Source organism: Arachis hypogaea, chromosome 10 (assembly GCF_003086295.3).
Source record: "Arachis hypogaea cultivar Tifrunner chromosome 10, arahy.Tifrunner.gnm2.J5K5, whole genome shotgun sequence".
NCBI lineage: Eukaryota > Viridiplantae > Streptophyta > Magnoliopsida > Fabales > Fabaceae > Arachis > Arachis hypogaea.
Window position 1 is genome coordinate 90,216,555 of NC_092045.1, and position 16,427 is coordinate 90,232,981.

The window sequence follows — 16,427 nt, forward strand, 5'->3', positions numbered from 1 at the left end:
CTCATACCTTGCCAATAGTTTTTATTGTTATTATTCTATTTTCTCTACAATTTACTCTTCTTATTTCTTATCTCCAAAACCCCAATTTACAAACCTCGTAACTAATAATAAGAACACTTCCCTGTAATTCCTTGAGAGACGACTCGAGGTTCAAATACTTCAGTTATTATTTATTAGGGGTTTGTACTTGTGACAACCAAACTTTTGCACGAAAGGATTCTCTGTTGGTTTAGAAACTATACTTACAACGCGATTATATTTGTGAATTTCTTTACCGATAGAAATCCGGTCATTAAAATGGCGCCATTGCCGGGGAATTGCAAACGTGTGCCTTATTATTGGTTATTGTAAATATTTTATTTTGCTTATTTATTTGTTTTTATTTTGTTTTTAATTTTTTTTAGCTACTATGAGTTCTCACCCCCGTCGCTTTGAGTTTGGTTCTAATATTGTTGAATGGAATGGAAGCTATAACAGGATCATGCGTCAAGGTCAAAACAATCAAAGATGGACAGAGCCACAAGAATCTGATCAACCCTTTCGGCAACAACACCTTCCAAGATACCATGGACAACGACCATTCTACAATGTATGCCAAGACAATAGTTATGGTGAAACTCTTCGTGATAACCAACCTCTACCAAATTAGTATGGTCAAGAGCCATTCCAGGGAGCGTACCAAGATGATGAATATGGTGGACCCCCTTGTAATTACCAGCAACCCCCACTATATGCTTATGAATCACCTCCCCAACACACTTTTAAACCACCAAACTCACAAGCCCCCTACTACCAAACAACCTCATATAATCCTAACCCTTATCCACCATATCAATCACCCTATGAGCCATATGAACCATACATAGAACCATCCCAATTTCAACCCAGTTACTCCCAAGGACCACCACCTCTATATACACCACATCCATATCCATCAATCCAAAAGCCTTATAATCCTATTTCTGATATCCAAGCAAAACAAGAGTCAAGGGATCGTCTCAAGGAAATAATGGATCAATTTCAAGCAACCCTGCGTCAGTTGGACCGAATGGTAAACTGAATAGTGCCCGAAGCTTTCATGGCTAAAGAATCTCAACTTGAGAACAAGGAATTGAAGTGTGCGGTGAAACAAGTGGAAAAGATGGAGAGTGATGAACCACCACATTCTTATGATGAACCACGCTCTTATCATGAACCTTTTTTCCCAAATAATGAGCCCTCACATCCACCTCAACCTTCGATGCACGATACTATTGGTGTTCTTTTTTAAGGGCAAAGAGGGATAAAATGGGGAGTACTAGAATTCGTGACTGCCTTGACCGAGGTAGTAAACCGATTAGCTTCCCAACATTTAAACACTCAAAGTACTCCCACAGCTACATGTGGAGAATCAAAAGAAGAGCGTAGCATGAAGGAGACAATAGAAACTCCGGTGGATAATGAGGAACATGGCTTTGTATTAGAACAAGTTGAGGAAGCCATAATAGTTGAAGAGGAAGAAGTGGTTGAAGACTTAGGAGATGCTGAACCTCCATGGGAATCCAAAATTGTAGAGTATTCCTCCAAGAAGATTGAGATTGATGTCAAGGAGGCTAGTGCACACCCTCCATGGCATGTTCCTTATGAAGACTTGGATGGGATAGATCAAGAAGTAAGTTTCCTTGGTGATAAAGATCATGCATCAAGTCCTCCTGGTGATAAATCTACATCCGCAATTGAACTTCTTGAATATGAAGACTCTTCTCTGATTGAGTCTGAGAATGATGTAGAAGCAGAAATCCTTAGAAAAGGGCGAACGGGAGTTGAGTACGCTTTGTCAAGAACGTTGGAAATTTCTCCAGCTAGGTTGTCGTCTACTCCTTCACTTGAGTGGGTAAAACTTATCTCTGTTCGTCTTCCTATCCCACTTGAGTACGGTATTCTTGAAACGGACGGCCAACTCAGGAAGCTTTGTGGCATAAAGCGTAAGAGAAGACTGTTTAGTGGTTGGAGTTGCAAATCAAGGCTCATCAAGGTTGATACTTCAAGAGATAGATGTAAGGGCTCAACTGGTGATAAATTAGTTAGATCTAAAAGAAGAGTTTAGTACTCTGTAGAGAATTCAAAGTTCTTGCCACCCGGATAGAACCATGATGATCAACTTGAAGACGGGTGTAAAATCAAGATTTGGGATCTCGGCATACAAAAAGATCAACTTTGGGAGCTCAAAACTTGTGAAGAACTCCATCAAGGCTTGGAAAATTTACATGGAATAGACAGAGCTTATTGGAAGTCCAAGCATTGGTGGCAGTTTCAGGATGAGTTCAAACACAAGTCACCATGACAAGGAGCTCACTAAATGTCCAACTTAAGGACTTTAACTAAAAGTGTTAGGTGGGAGACAACCCACCATGGTATGATCGTTCCTTTTTCAATTATAATTTTATTTAGTTTTGTTTGTTTTTGAGTTTTATTTTATTTCATTGAACCTGGAATTATTCATAACATCCGCATTAGCATTGCATTTTGCATCCTGCATAAAAAAAGGAAAAGCACGCGTCCGTGTCATAGATGCGTTCTGAAGAAAAGAGAATTGAACAGAAAGTCACGCGAAAGCGTGGCTGGAGGCGTGCCTCAAGCACAAACATGCCCACGTGACCGCGTCACTCACACGGCCGCATCAATTGGAAAATAAGCCTCCGACGCGTCCGCGTCACGCACGCGGACGCGTACCCTAAAAATCGACGTAAAAGAGGTGTATGGCAGCAAGTTATGATGGAGTGGGGCTGGAATGATGCTAGAAGCACCAGCCCTATCACGCGACCGCATGCCCCACGCATCCGCGTCATTTTTCAAAGTATGGCCATTAACGCGATCGCGTCAACCACGCGACCGGGTCACCCTAAAATTTGGCAAAATGAGTTTCAAACAAAGAGTTATGCGAACGCAAGGCTGCACTCGCGCCAATAGCACAAATCAGACCACGCGTCTGCGTCACCGATAATTATTTTACACCACGCGACCGTGTCACTCACGCGTCCGCGTTAGATGCAGCGCACAGCTTATCCAGATTAGCCAATTATCTTATCTTTTCTTCCCCAAATCCTAATTTCTTCTTTCCCTTTCTTATTTCTTTCTTCTTTCTTTCTTACTTTCTTCTTCTTCATCCCTTTAACTTCTCATCCTTCTTCACTTTCATTCTATTTTATTTAATTTATTTGCATACTTTCATTCATTGTATTTTTATTTTGTGCATATTTTTCTTTTCTTTTCTAAATTTATTATTTTTCTATTGGTGTTAAAATTTCTTATTCAACTGTTGTATCTTTTCTGATATTATTTTGGTGCTTCGTGACTTGTTTCTATTATTGGGTAATATTATTTATAGGTCAATGCTAATCTTATATGATACTTGTACCCCTCTTGCATTAACATGAACATACACTATCTTGCATTATCCACACTCTTCCCATTGTTGCAAATTTTGCACCACTGGTATGCGATGTGCTTCTATTGTTTTTTCACATACATGTTGAATCTTCCATGTAATTGAGACCCTTATCATTTGGCATTAACCCACCCATACTTCATTTATTTTCTTATCTTTATTTTTGGGTTACTTTTCTTCCCTTTTTCTTTCAGGATGGCCACCCGGAAGGGAATCGGAAGACGTTTACAAGGAGAGACAGACAAGTCCATCTGCAAAATCTTTGGAGAAAAATGCCAGTTAGAACAGCCCGTCCACCTGCACATCTCAGCATGCACCGAGGATGGTGCAATCTTTAAGTGTGGGGAGATCAATACCGATCTCCATGGGTTAGTTATTTTCTTTCCAACACCAATGTCTAGTTTTCTTTGTTAGTTTATTGTTGCATTACATAAGAGATTGCATGTGTAGTTGATTGTTTGCATTTAAGTACTACTTAGTTGAAAAATAATAAGTTTCTTTCTAGAACCCTATTTTTGAAAATTTTCACTAATTTAAATTAAAAATTAAAATTTTCAATGTGTTAAATTTGTTTGAAGTTGTATTTGGAACATAGTTTTTTTAGACAAAGAACACACAACCTGTGAGATTTTGAGCTTATTTATATGGTTACATTATTTAACCATAAATATTTTATTCTTGTATATTTTCTTCTCTATGATTACAATCTTTACTTTGTTCCATTCTATATGTCCACTATTTAGTGTATTTACATGCTTGCATATGATTGAGGCCATCATTTGATTATTAGCTCACTTATCCCCAAAAAGCCTACCTTTCAATCACCTTTGTTAGCCACCTTGAGCCTTTTATCCCCATTTGTTTAATATTTTATCACATCACTAGCCTTAAGCAGAAAAACAAATTAAATATCCCAATTGAATCTTTGGTTAGCTTAAGATAGAGGTTGTGCATCATCTAAGTATGGGAAAACTGTGGGAACATGGGTTAATAAGGGAATGTATCATGTTTCTAATTTATTTGAATATTGAGAATTTGGAACCTACTCATGAAAAACCAAAATAATTAAATAATAAAAAATCCACGTGCATTTATAAGTTATGTTTATTTCTCTACACACAAAAAAATATAAAAATATTCAATAAATAAGTAAATAAATAAGGGGACAAAAATACCCCAATGTTAAGCTTTAATAGAAAGATCAATGCACGTGTGATAAAGAAATATCAAAAATCTGGTACATGAGTATGTGATACAAAAGTGAGAATTATGGGTAGCTAGGTGTGATTTTTAGAATTACATAGAGTATGTGTGTGTGTTAGGTAAGAGCTTAGGTTAGTCAAAGATTCATATTATAGCTCACTTGGCCATACATATATCCTTGCCTTTACCTCAGCCCCATTACAACCCTGAAAAGACCTCATGATGTTTGCATTGGTATGCTAAATATTTGTTGATTGGTTAGATGAATTAGTGGAATTTGGTTTGTATTTGTCTTGGAGAACTTGTTTGCTTTTAACCAAGTAGATATAGACGTCTTAGCATGTAGATGCATTCACATTCATAGGTTGCATTGCATGAGTCTTGCTTTTTTCCTACTCATTTATTTTATCTCCTTAAGCTAAGCATGAGGACATGCTAATGTTTAAGTGTGGAGAGGTTGATAAACCACTATTTTATGGTTTATATTGTGTTTAATTGAGTGATTTTTATCAAATTCTTTCCCACTTATTCATATGATTTTCATGATTTTATAATTCCTTCCTATTTTAGTTCTATGGTTGAAAACTTGCTTCCTAGAGATCTTTTAATTATGTATTTTAATTCTCCTTTATACCATTCGATGCCGTGATCCGTGTGTTAAGTGTTTCAGGCTTCATAGGGTAGGAATGGCTTAGAGAATGGAGAGGAAGCTTGCAAAAATAGAAGGAACACAAGAAACTAAAGAGATGACCAGCGAACACCGACGTGGACGCATGGTTCACGTGACTGCGCGAAATGGAGAAAATCGCAGTGACGCATTCGCGTGCCTGACGTGAACGCGTGGATTGGAGTCTACACGAATGACGCGAACACGTGGACGACGCATACGCGTGGCAAGAAAAAAACGCTGAATGACGCGCACACGTGGATGACGCGTACGCATGACATGCGCAATCTGCAGAATCAACAGAATATGTTGGGAGAGATTTCGGGCCACGTTTTAACCCAGTTTTCAGCCCAGAAACACAGAATAAAGCCATGAAACATGCAGAGACTCAAGGAATACTTAGCAGAAGTTGATAATTCACAATTTTAGTTTTTGATGTAGTTTTTCTAGAGAGAGAGGCTCTCTCCTCTCTCTTAGATTTTAGGATTTAGGATTTCTCTTAGGTTAGGTTTACTTCTTCTTCATTCCAGGTTCAATGTTCCTTTACTTTAGTTTCTCTTCTATTTTTATTTATTCTATTACTTTGATTTATGAATTCTCATGTTTAATTTGATTTCTCTATTTAATGCAATTTGAGGTATTTCATATTTATGATTTTAATTTAGCTTTTTACATTTTTAGCTTGTGTTGAGTAATTGGGGACACTTGAGTTATCAAACTCCTTGTTTATTGAAAATTAGAATTCTTTGCTGATTGATTTGGATTCCCCTAACTCTAGTCTTTTCTTAGGAATTGACTAGGACCTGAGGAATCAAATTGATTTATCCACTTAACATACCTTCATAGTTAGAGGTTGACCAAGTGGGAGCAAAAGCCAATTCTCATTACAATTGATAAGGATAACTAGGATAGGACTTCCAATTCTCATACCTTGCCAAGAGTTTTAATTGTTATTATTCTATTTTCTCTACAATTTACTCTTCTTATTTCTTATTCCCAAAATCCTAATTTACACAACTTATAACCAATAATAAGAACACTTCCCTGCAATTCCTTGAGAGACGACCCGAGGTTTAAATACTTCGGTTATTATTTATTAGGGGTTTGTACTTGTGACAACCAAACTTTTGCATGAAAGGATTCTCTGTTGGTTTAGAAACTATACTTACAACGCGATTATATTTGTGAATTTCTTTACCGATAGAAATCCGATCGTCAACATCCTAGCTTTAGAGATAAAGAGGAGCGCAAAATTTTTGTAAGGCGTGTGCCTACTTTTTTTGAGACATTTTCAGTTGTTTTGATAGAAGGAGACATAATTATTAGAGCCGATATTCATTTTCGAAGTATAGTATTAAACAAGTAAGTGTAATTGCTTCTGCAGAAAAAACTGAAAAAGATAATCAATTCAATAAAATGTAAATTATAGTATCATAACTATTTTTTTATCCACAACCATAAATTTCTTTAATTTTATCTTGTGTTGTGAATAGACATTTTTATTTATATAATTTTTATTTTTTATGTTTTTAATATATAAATATTATAATTGATCGAATTTGTTTAACCTAAATGATTTTATTTTCTACTTTAAATTTTTTTTATGATATTAAAATTATTATTTATTAGATATTAAGTAAGTTCATTAAACAAATATATTATACATATTTTATCCAATACTTAATAAAACAAATTAATTAACAAAAAAATAAAAAATAGATATTTTTATATCTTATAAGAATATACATAACTTCTTTATTTGACAAGAATTTATTAATATTTTTTAATTTAAAAAATACTAATCATAATTATATAAAAAATTTTAATTTTTGATCCCTCTTTTACTAGAATTTTAGATCTATCCTGTCCAAAACTTTTTTTATAGATAAATTGTAATAAGTGGCTAGGTATTAAATTTATCATAAAGATCCATAATAGTACCAAAATTTAATAACACAAATTATGCTAAAGCAATCATCACCATTTAGTAAGAAAATAAAAATTTTAGGATCTAACCAATCTCCAAAATTTAACACAGAATGACATAGCCACTAAATGATAGTAGTAGATTCTCGTTATTTAATATATTTATGTAGGAACATAAGTATATACAATGATTCTTACCGAATCAACCACTTACAATCATTTATAAAATCTTTACATATTTCATTTGAGGTTAGAGATGAGTAAGTTATGTCAAATTGACCCCAAAATTCAAGTTCAGGTTATCAAATTCACGATCCGAAGTTAAACTCAGAAATTGATTTAAATAATAATATAAATATAATCAATAATTTTATATATAAATAAATTATAATTTTTATATATTATTTATCTATCAATTATAATTTTTTTCTTATATTAAATTTTATATAAAAAATGACTATAAAATTTTATATTAAAACTGTCCATATTCTATCCCAAAACACAAGTCAAGTCCAATTAGATCAAGAGATCCAATCCAAAAAGATTGACCTTCACCGACTATCCGACCTCCTCTAAGAAGTCAGAGTCGACACCAATAAGTAGTCAACACTTATCTAAATGAATAACTGCCTCCTAAAATCTCTCACTCACTTCTAAAAAAGAGATCCCAACAATCCTAAGATAAAGGGACGGTTATCCACTATCAGAAGTGGAACTACTTCAGCGGTGAATATTGGTTTCTTTCCTATAAATACACTGACACCTTCAAGTAAACTTAAGTTCTAATATCCTAAACATGCTTAATCCCTTGCTGACTTAGACCTTGAAGTGTCTTCGCAAGTACCACCCTCTCATTCTTCAAAACACACAACTCGGACGACGACTTTCAGGCAGGAGCAATTCAGAAATCACCTTCTTTCAACGTTTAGACCTTTTATTCGAGTCCAATCATCCAATTCTAAGTAAGCCCCAGAACAAAAATATTAATTAAAGTTATTACGTTTTGGTTCATCTTTTATTCAACCTCTAATAAATTAAAGAAAAATATTTCAATTTAGATATGACAAAATAAAAAGCAATGCACACTCGTTTTAATAGGCCTCAGTACTAAAAACAACTGGGGATCTAAGGTGGCCCAATAGACTCCCAGAAGTCTTAAAAAGTTTTTAGTAGTTAGTAATATTAGTTTAATTATATGTTAATATGTAAGTGTGTGTTAGTATGTAGTGTCTACTTATGAAATTTTATGTTAATGTACTATAATGACGAAATAGTATAATAATTTTTATCTATTTATGAGTAGTGTATAACTAAAAAAAGATATATAAATTAATAACTTAAAAGCTTAAATAATAAAAATATTAGTCCAATATTTTAGTTGAGACTCAAGATTTTTTTTGTGTTTATATTTATTATTTCTTGTACAAATGCTTTGATATCTTAAATGTTTATATGATTCTTTTTTTATAAAGTCATGGTCGAATATACTTTTTGAATCGGATTTGAGTCATGTTTAGTGTAGACTTAATTTGGCATGAAGACATAATTTATAAATAAAATACTCATTTTAAAGTGAAATTAATAAAAAAATATTATATTTTTATATTATAATTGATATTTTTTATAATATATAATGTTATTTTTATTTTAAAATAATTTTTATATAAATATTATATAATTATTAAATATAATCTTTAAAAATAAGATTTTATATTATATAAAATTTACAAAATTATATATATTGAATTGACCTAATATAAATTGTTGTTTTTAAATTGTCACCAAAAAACACTTGTTTTTATATTAAGTTAGACTAAAATTTGAATATTTAAAATAAATCTAACAAAATATTAATATTTTATTGCAATACATCCATCACTGTTACAAATTACAATAATCTACACAGTATTTTGTTTCCATATCCAAGGTCTATCAAACCATTAAAAAAAATTCTTAACCCAATATTTTCCAATCGGCTCCCCAGGCAATTAGGCAACCGACTTCCCACAATCGACAATGGCTTGATGCGTTTAGAAAAATACAAGGGTAATTGACAACATGGTGCTTTTGGATAAGGGTATCACAGATTGAAGGTTTTCCTTGAACGCCCTTTTTATGGAGTATACTGTAGATTTCTGGCAATCAATCATGTCCATTACAATATTTTAATAAAGATCTAGACGCCTATATGTAAAATCTGGTCTAACCGTAATTAATTAAATAAAAAATTAAATAGGAGCGAATACGGTTAGAAGATTTGACAATTAGAATTTGATAATTTAAATATGATATGTGAATTAAGTGAATTTTTCTGAGTTGAAAAACATAGTTTTCTGCGTAAAAACGCGCACTGAAATTTTGACCGACAGTACCGACTGAGATCTATCTGGTACTGCAGCTGAGAAAATTGATTATAAGTAAATAAGGTTAAGAAATGAAGAATTATAATTAGAGAAGGTAGAAATATTTAAAGTGTGATTTAGAGCGCTAATCTTAAGGGTTTTTGCCCAAAATTAGGCCAACAGACAAAAATAAGTGAACTGAACCTAAGTGAGCCCAAGATCCAACAAATATAAATATTAGTTATGAGCATTTCAGTTAATTTTACCCTTAAGAAAGGGTGTGGGGCGCTGAAATGAAAAGGTCAGGAAGAAGAGAGAAAACCTAACTCTCTTTGATCTTCAAATCACCATAACTTGAGCTACGGAGCTCCGATTGACGAACCGTTTGTGGCCACGCATCGCTCTTCTCATCCTCTATAATTCTATCTAAGTTTTGTGGTGAGTAATCCACTATCCTCAGCCCATTTTTCATTTTTCTCTTTAAATTTCAATTTGAGTTGGATTTTGAGGAAACCTTGTGATTTTGGTTGTTTAGGAGTGCTCTAGTATAAGTCATGGGTGATATTCATCACAAACTTCAGTGGGTTAAGGTAAGAAGTGCTCAAACCCTTGTGATTTATCAATTTCATGAACCCTAGGTTAATGTATATTTTTGAAATTGGTTATGTTAGTGTATTTGGTGATTTTCGTGCACAATTAGGAGATTGGTGTTGCTTGAGGAGCTTTGGTGAGGCTTGGAGCTAAGGTTGGTGGAGACTTCCAAAGAAGAGGCTCAATTGGTTTGGCTACAAGAGGTACGGTTTAAGTTTCATTTAAGTACCGTGTGGTGTGATGAGAATTCCTAGACAAGATGCCCCTAGGATTAAGTTTGGATTGTGTAAATGGTTGGTGCTAATATGCATAGTTGATATGTGTTGTGAATTAATGATTGAGTTGAGGATTGTGTAGCCTTGTATGTTTGGTGTGTCGAGAATTTGATGAATTGGATAGTGAGTATTGATTTGTGGAATATGCATTTAGATTGTGAATTTGGGCTGGAGACCGTGAATTTTGGGCCGGAGGCCGGAAAGAGGTAAGTAAGGTAAGTTGACGTGTATATTGTGTGATGACATGAGTGATTGGATGGATTCTAGATATTGAATGTGTGAATAATTGGTTTGGTTATTGAATAATATAGTTTGAGGAATTTAAGAGTGAAATTTGATGGTTTTGAGTGAAATGGTATAGATGAAGAAGGTTTGGTTTTGATTGAGTGAAATTATGTAGATGTGATTGCGTTGTGGTTATTTGGATGAGTAGAAATGAATTTGGCTTGGGAACATTGGAAAAATTAGTGATTTCTATGTTTGGGCAAAAACTTATTTTTTTACCAAATTTGGCGAAGCGTATCTCGGTCCACGGAGTTTGGAATTCTTCAATTTTGGATTTTTATGAAAGTTTATTCAACGATCATTCCAACGGTTTAAAAATGGTTTAAAAAGAAGTTTTGTAGAAGAAGTTATGTGTGTTGGAAGTTTGGGGTTTGAAACAGTAAATTCTGCAGCTTTTTTAACTTACTAAAATTTTTGGCAGAACGCTAATCCACGCGTAGGCGTGGTCAACGCGCACGCGTCATTTTCAAAAAATGCACAATCCATGCGTGCGCATGGCCCACGCGTACCCGTCGAAGTGCTGCACCAATTGCCCAGCCAAATTCCCGAGAGTTGTGCAAAAAGCGTGCTGGCTTTGTGCATGGGGCACAAAACGCACCCACACGTACGCGTCACTTGGCTTTTCTTTCATCCACACATACGCGTGGGCGACACGTACGCATCAATGGACTTTTTGGCGTTCCACGCGTACGCGTAGGCGACGTGCACGCGTGATCCTATTTTCACCCCAAGGTTGATTTTTGAGTTGTTAAAGCCAAATTTCAGACTTCTAAGTCTTCATTCTTACCCTCTATGTCCTAAAACCTTTATGGTATGCCTAGTAATGAAAAGAGGCTAGGACATGTGATCACTTATGGATGAAGTAAGTGAGATTAATGATGAGTTATGATTAATAATGACTGTATGAGTTGCTGAGGGTGATGATAGAAATGCAGTGTATACCATGAGCCAAAGGACTGTATTTGATGGTGATTATTGGCTGGTTATGGGTTATGCCATGAGCTAGATGGTTGTGATAAGAATTGAGTTATGGCTAAGTATGTATATATGTATGATTAATGATCAAATGTGGAATGTGATGCGTGACCCCGGGTAGTAGGCAGTGGCATTGTTCACTTGCTCCGGGTATGAGAAGGGGAAAGAGGATTATGATCATGAGTTTAATTATGGATTTATGAATAATGTGTATTTATGATACCTTGGTAGTAACAAGGGGTTGTGATTTGTTCTGCTTACTCCAGGTTAATGTTTGAGGTTTGATAACAACAATGATTGATTGCGGACGCCTTAACATGTGGCTAGTATGCCGAAGATGCATATATGATTAATGAACGAATGTGGTAAATGAATAATGATGGAAAATATTGAATGTGAGTATGCTTGTGTTTTCTCTCTGGTTGTAAGGGTTTAGGGTGACAGGACGCAGATACCTTCTAATGGCGACAGGGCGCATATACCTTCTAATGGCGACAGGGCGCATATACCCTCTAATGGCGACAGGGCGCATATACCCTCTAATGGCGACAGGGCACATATTCCCTCTAATGATATTAATGCGCAACAGAGAGACTGTGCCCGGGTTAGCTACCGGACACGTCAGGTTGGCTTGATAACCGACAGATGATATCATCAGCCATAGGGCAGGCATTCATCATTTGCATATGTTTGAATTGTTTGGGCTTGCCTATTTGTTTTGGATTGCTATCTCATATATGCTATGTTATCTGATTATGTGCTACTTGTTCTACTTGTACCTTAATTGTGTACTACTTGCCTGTATTTCTTGTGTTTGTACCACTGAGAGGTCCCTCATGCTGGTGTCGGTGGACGCTGAGGGCTGTTCTTAACGAGATGAATTGATGATGTGATTGAATAATGATGATGACTATTGAATGAGATAATTTGAGCTCCCTGGGTAGACGTAGTGAAGTGATTTCACTAGCTCCAAGTGAGGATATGATGTATTGATATAGCATTACTGAGACAGAACAACTAGTGATGGTTTTGTTTATGATTCTGATTCTGATTCGTGGGAGAGTTAGAAAGTTGGGAAGCATGAGAAATACGAATTAGATTTAGCACTCCCTTATGACAGTTGCCTATTCATGGATCAGTAAGAACGTAGCATGAATATTTTGTGAAAGGAGGTTTAGGATGCTTAGTGAGTTTTTATTGTAGTGCATTGTATTTATTTGGCACTTTTACCGTACTAGGAACCCATGGGTCGGGATTCTCATTCCGTACATATCTCTTGTTTTTCAGATACAGATCCAGGTGCTCTGAAGTGAGTTGTGGTTCATCTGAGAGATGGCGAAAATCTTTATATTCTCTACTTTATACTTTGCTTAGAACCTCTCCACCTTTGTTTTGAAGAGATTATACTATGTATTGAACTCTTTTGAACTTGCCTATAGAGCCTCTTATGTTTCTTTTGGGAGAGATTAGGAGGTTCAGTTGTCAATTACTTTTATACTGTACCCTAGCCGACCTAAACTTCGCGGGTCGCGACTAGTGGTTATCTACTTATGTTATGTATATCTATCTGTTATATATCTCTTAATCTCTTTTATGCCTTCATTCGTATATCACTTTCGACTTCACAGTTTATCTTTTGTTGTCGAAACGTGAGTGTCACGTCTTCGCGATTTTATTTTTATTGTTTTCAGGCTTTTCGATTAATACTCTTTTCAATTATACTTATATTTATGTATTAAAAATTCACCTGAGAGTCGTACCACCGTAATATTATTGACTTATGACTCGAACATAAGGATTTGAATATTAGGGTGTTACATTATGGTATCAGAGCAGTTCGTCCTCGTGAGCCTGAGGGATGGAACTGCTTATGCTTAAATGCATACTGTGAGTCTGTGCCTGTGCTAGTTAGGGTATCTAACTGATACATCTAGCATGAAGCCCATGAGTGTACCTTTGGTAATTTGAAGCACTTAACTTGAGATATTGAGTCTGATCAGCTCGATATCGCTTGTTTAGTATGGACAAGACCTAAAGGGTGTCTCATGGACATAAATGAAGTAATCGGAAAGAGAAATTCCCAAGAACGAACTGGTGAGAAAATACCGTGATAGGAATCTTAGCAGTGGCACAGGTGAGAATGGTATGTTGATTTTGGATTGATGAATGGAACACTTGGAGGTGGATAATTGTTTGAACGATTAGTTTAAGTAGGTTTGAGTTTATTGGAATCTGATTATTTAAAGTAGAAGGGGCTTGCAATTGATTTTGGAATATTTGGATGTGAATGGGAATGAGAGTTTGTGAAATTGAACACTTGTGTAAGAATTAAGAAATGACTAATTATCAGGAAACTTATGTTATAGGCCTTGAATGATTAGGATGTGAATTGGAATAATATTGGGTAGATGGAAAATCGTTATGTATTGAGGTAGGTAGAGTATGAATTGGGCTTGGACTTGGCTGAGCTTGATATTGATCGGCATGTGCATGTAGCCATGATGAATGAGATTTATCGGATGCTTAGTATGTAAGGCCATGGTGTTATGCTTAAGGAGGAATAAGAGCAAAGTTACTGAAGAGTGTGTGAAAAAGGTGGTTGCAGTGGAAGGAAGTCATATGGGAGCACAACCAAGGGTTCACACCAAGTGGTCGAGAGCTTAAGGAGAGAGGATACACACAACACTTTCTCCAAGGACGAAATTACTTTGCAACGAATGAGGAGTCCAAGGGAACGGTAAGGAAAAATAGACAGCGGCTGCTTCAGATGTTTTGAGCTGTCAGCGATGTGGAAGTCATCACCCAAATATGCTGTGCCGAGTGGGGTTAGGTGTATGCTACAAGTGTGGGGGATCAGGGCATATGTCTTGGAATTGTCCCTATAGAAAAGGTCATGATGCAACCGAATTCAATTCTCATACCCAAGGTAATTGTAAACTAGCAGTTGAATTTCTAACTTTCTGTATATCATTAATATGAAATATTCGTTCGTGATGCATGACAAGTGTTGATAATCGTAAAGTCCAAGTCGACGATTAGTCGAGGACCACTAGTTGTTGAGACGGAGCGATATTTAGTTAACTTAGAGGAGTAACTAAACTCTTAAAGGTTAAGAATAAGAGTGACACAGCAAAAGCGAGTTAGATTATATCTAAGGGATCGGAAGTGTTGAGGTACGGAGCTATTGTTCAAAACCCAGTGACAGTGAACTGCAAGAAAAGAGAATAGAGCTGATTCAACATTTACTTGCTCATCGTTTGAGGGGTGAGTGAAGACGAGGCCAAATTCCTATACGAGAGATTTTTCAAGACAATTTTCAAAGGAACAACAACAACAATCACCAAGGGATGAGGTATGGAAAGCAACCTCAGAATGGAATGACTTATAGGCGATGTGAAAGCTATCATCCGGGAAATCCGTGTCAGGCTGGATTAGGACTTTGCTATAGTTGTAGAGGAGCTGGACACATGTCCTGGATCTATCCTGAAAAGGTCAATCGGAATACTACCAAGGGCCAATAATAAGGTCGTGTGTTCACTACAACGACGGAGAATACCGCTAGATCCGACGGTTTGGGAATAGGTAAGTGAAAGATCGGTAACAACGTGTTGAGGGTACGATTAAGTTGGTGTTTAGATCTGGCTATCATGGATAAAAATCTAGTGAATGTCATTCATGCTAAGTTGTGGTTTAGCACTTGAGGAAATAAGTGATAGAACTAGTACTAGACAAGAAATTAGAGTAACGCAGCGGAGACTTGTGAAAGTAGTAACACAAGATAGCTACGAATAGGAGCTGTAAAAGTTTACTATAATATCTTAAGTTTCAATACTTGAAGGGTTTAGTGGGTTACTGCAAGTAATGATCCCTAAATAATTGGATTTGATTGCGGCTGCGAGCTTTGATGGTTTTGAAACGAATGAAGAAATGATCGTTGATGCAAAATTGGATTTAGATGATGAGTGAGTGCAAGTCGTCGTGTTTGAGATATGAGTACTATGATATTTGGTCATGGTGGTATTGGATTTAGATTGAGATTTATAATGATTAGTTTTGGAAGATGAATTTGAAAACCATTAAATTGAAATACTGATGTAGTACTGAGATTGGTTTGAGGGAACCTGTGACGGGTGGTAAACTTCAGTTTTTAGGAGAGGTGCTGTCGAAATTTCCAAGAATTTGAAAGAGTGTTGGTTATGGTTTTGAAAATGACCTTTGATTTGAGTAACTTTAACAAAAGAGATGTGTTTCGAATGCTTTTATAGATTATTAAAGAAAATCAGATTCTTATGATTTTGTTAACTTGTCGCTTCAAACTCATTTGACTTTTAAAGACAAAGAGAGTTTTGATTAACTAGTCAAAGACTTTAAAACAGCAATTTATATATATATATATATATATATATATATATATATATATATATAGATTTGAGGGTTTGTGACTAAGAAAGTAATTCTTGAGGTTATGCTTGAAGTTGAGCTGTGATTAGTGGTAATTGGCTTGACAGAGAGAGATGATAAGAGTGGAGTATGATTAAGGTATGGTGATGATTTTCGGTTAATTATAGTGATGTGGGACGATGACTATGATTAAGGATGACGGTAATATTATTGATGACATGATTTGAGATTTAATAAGATGTGAGTTGATGAGATGACGGAAGTAACGAACAAGGCTGTTGGTCGGCATTGGACGAATGATCGAGACCCTCGTAGATAGAGGAATTAGAGCACGG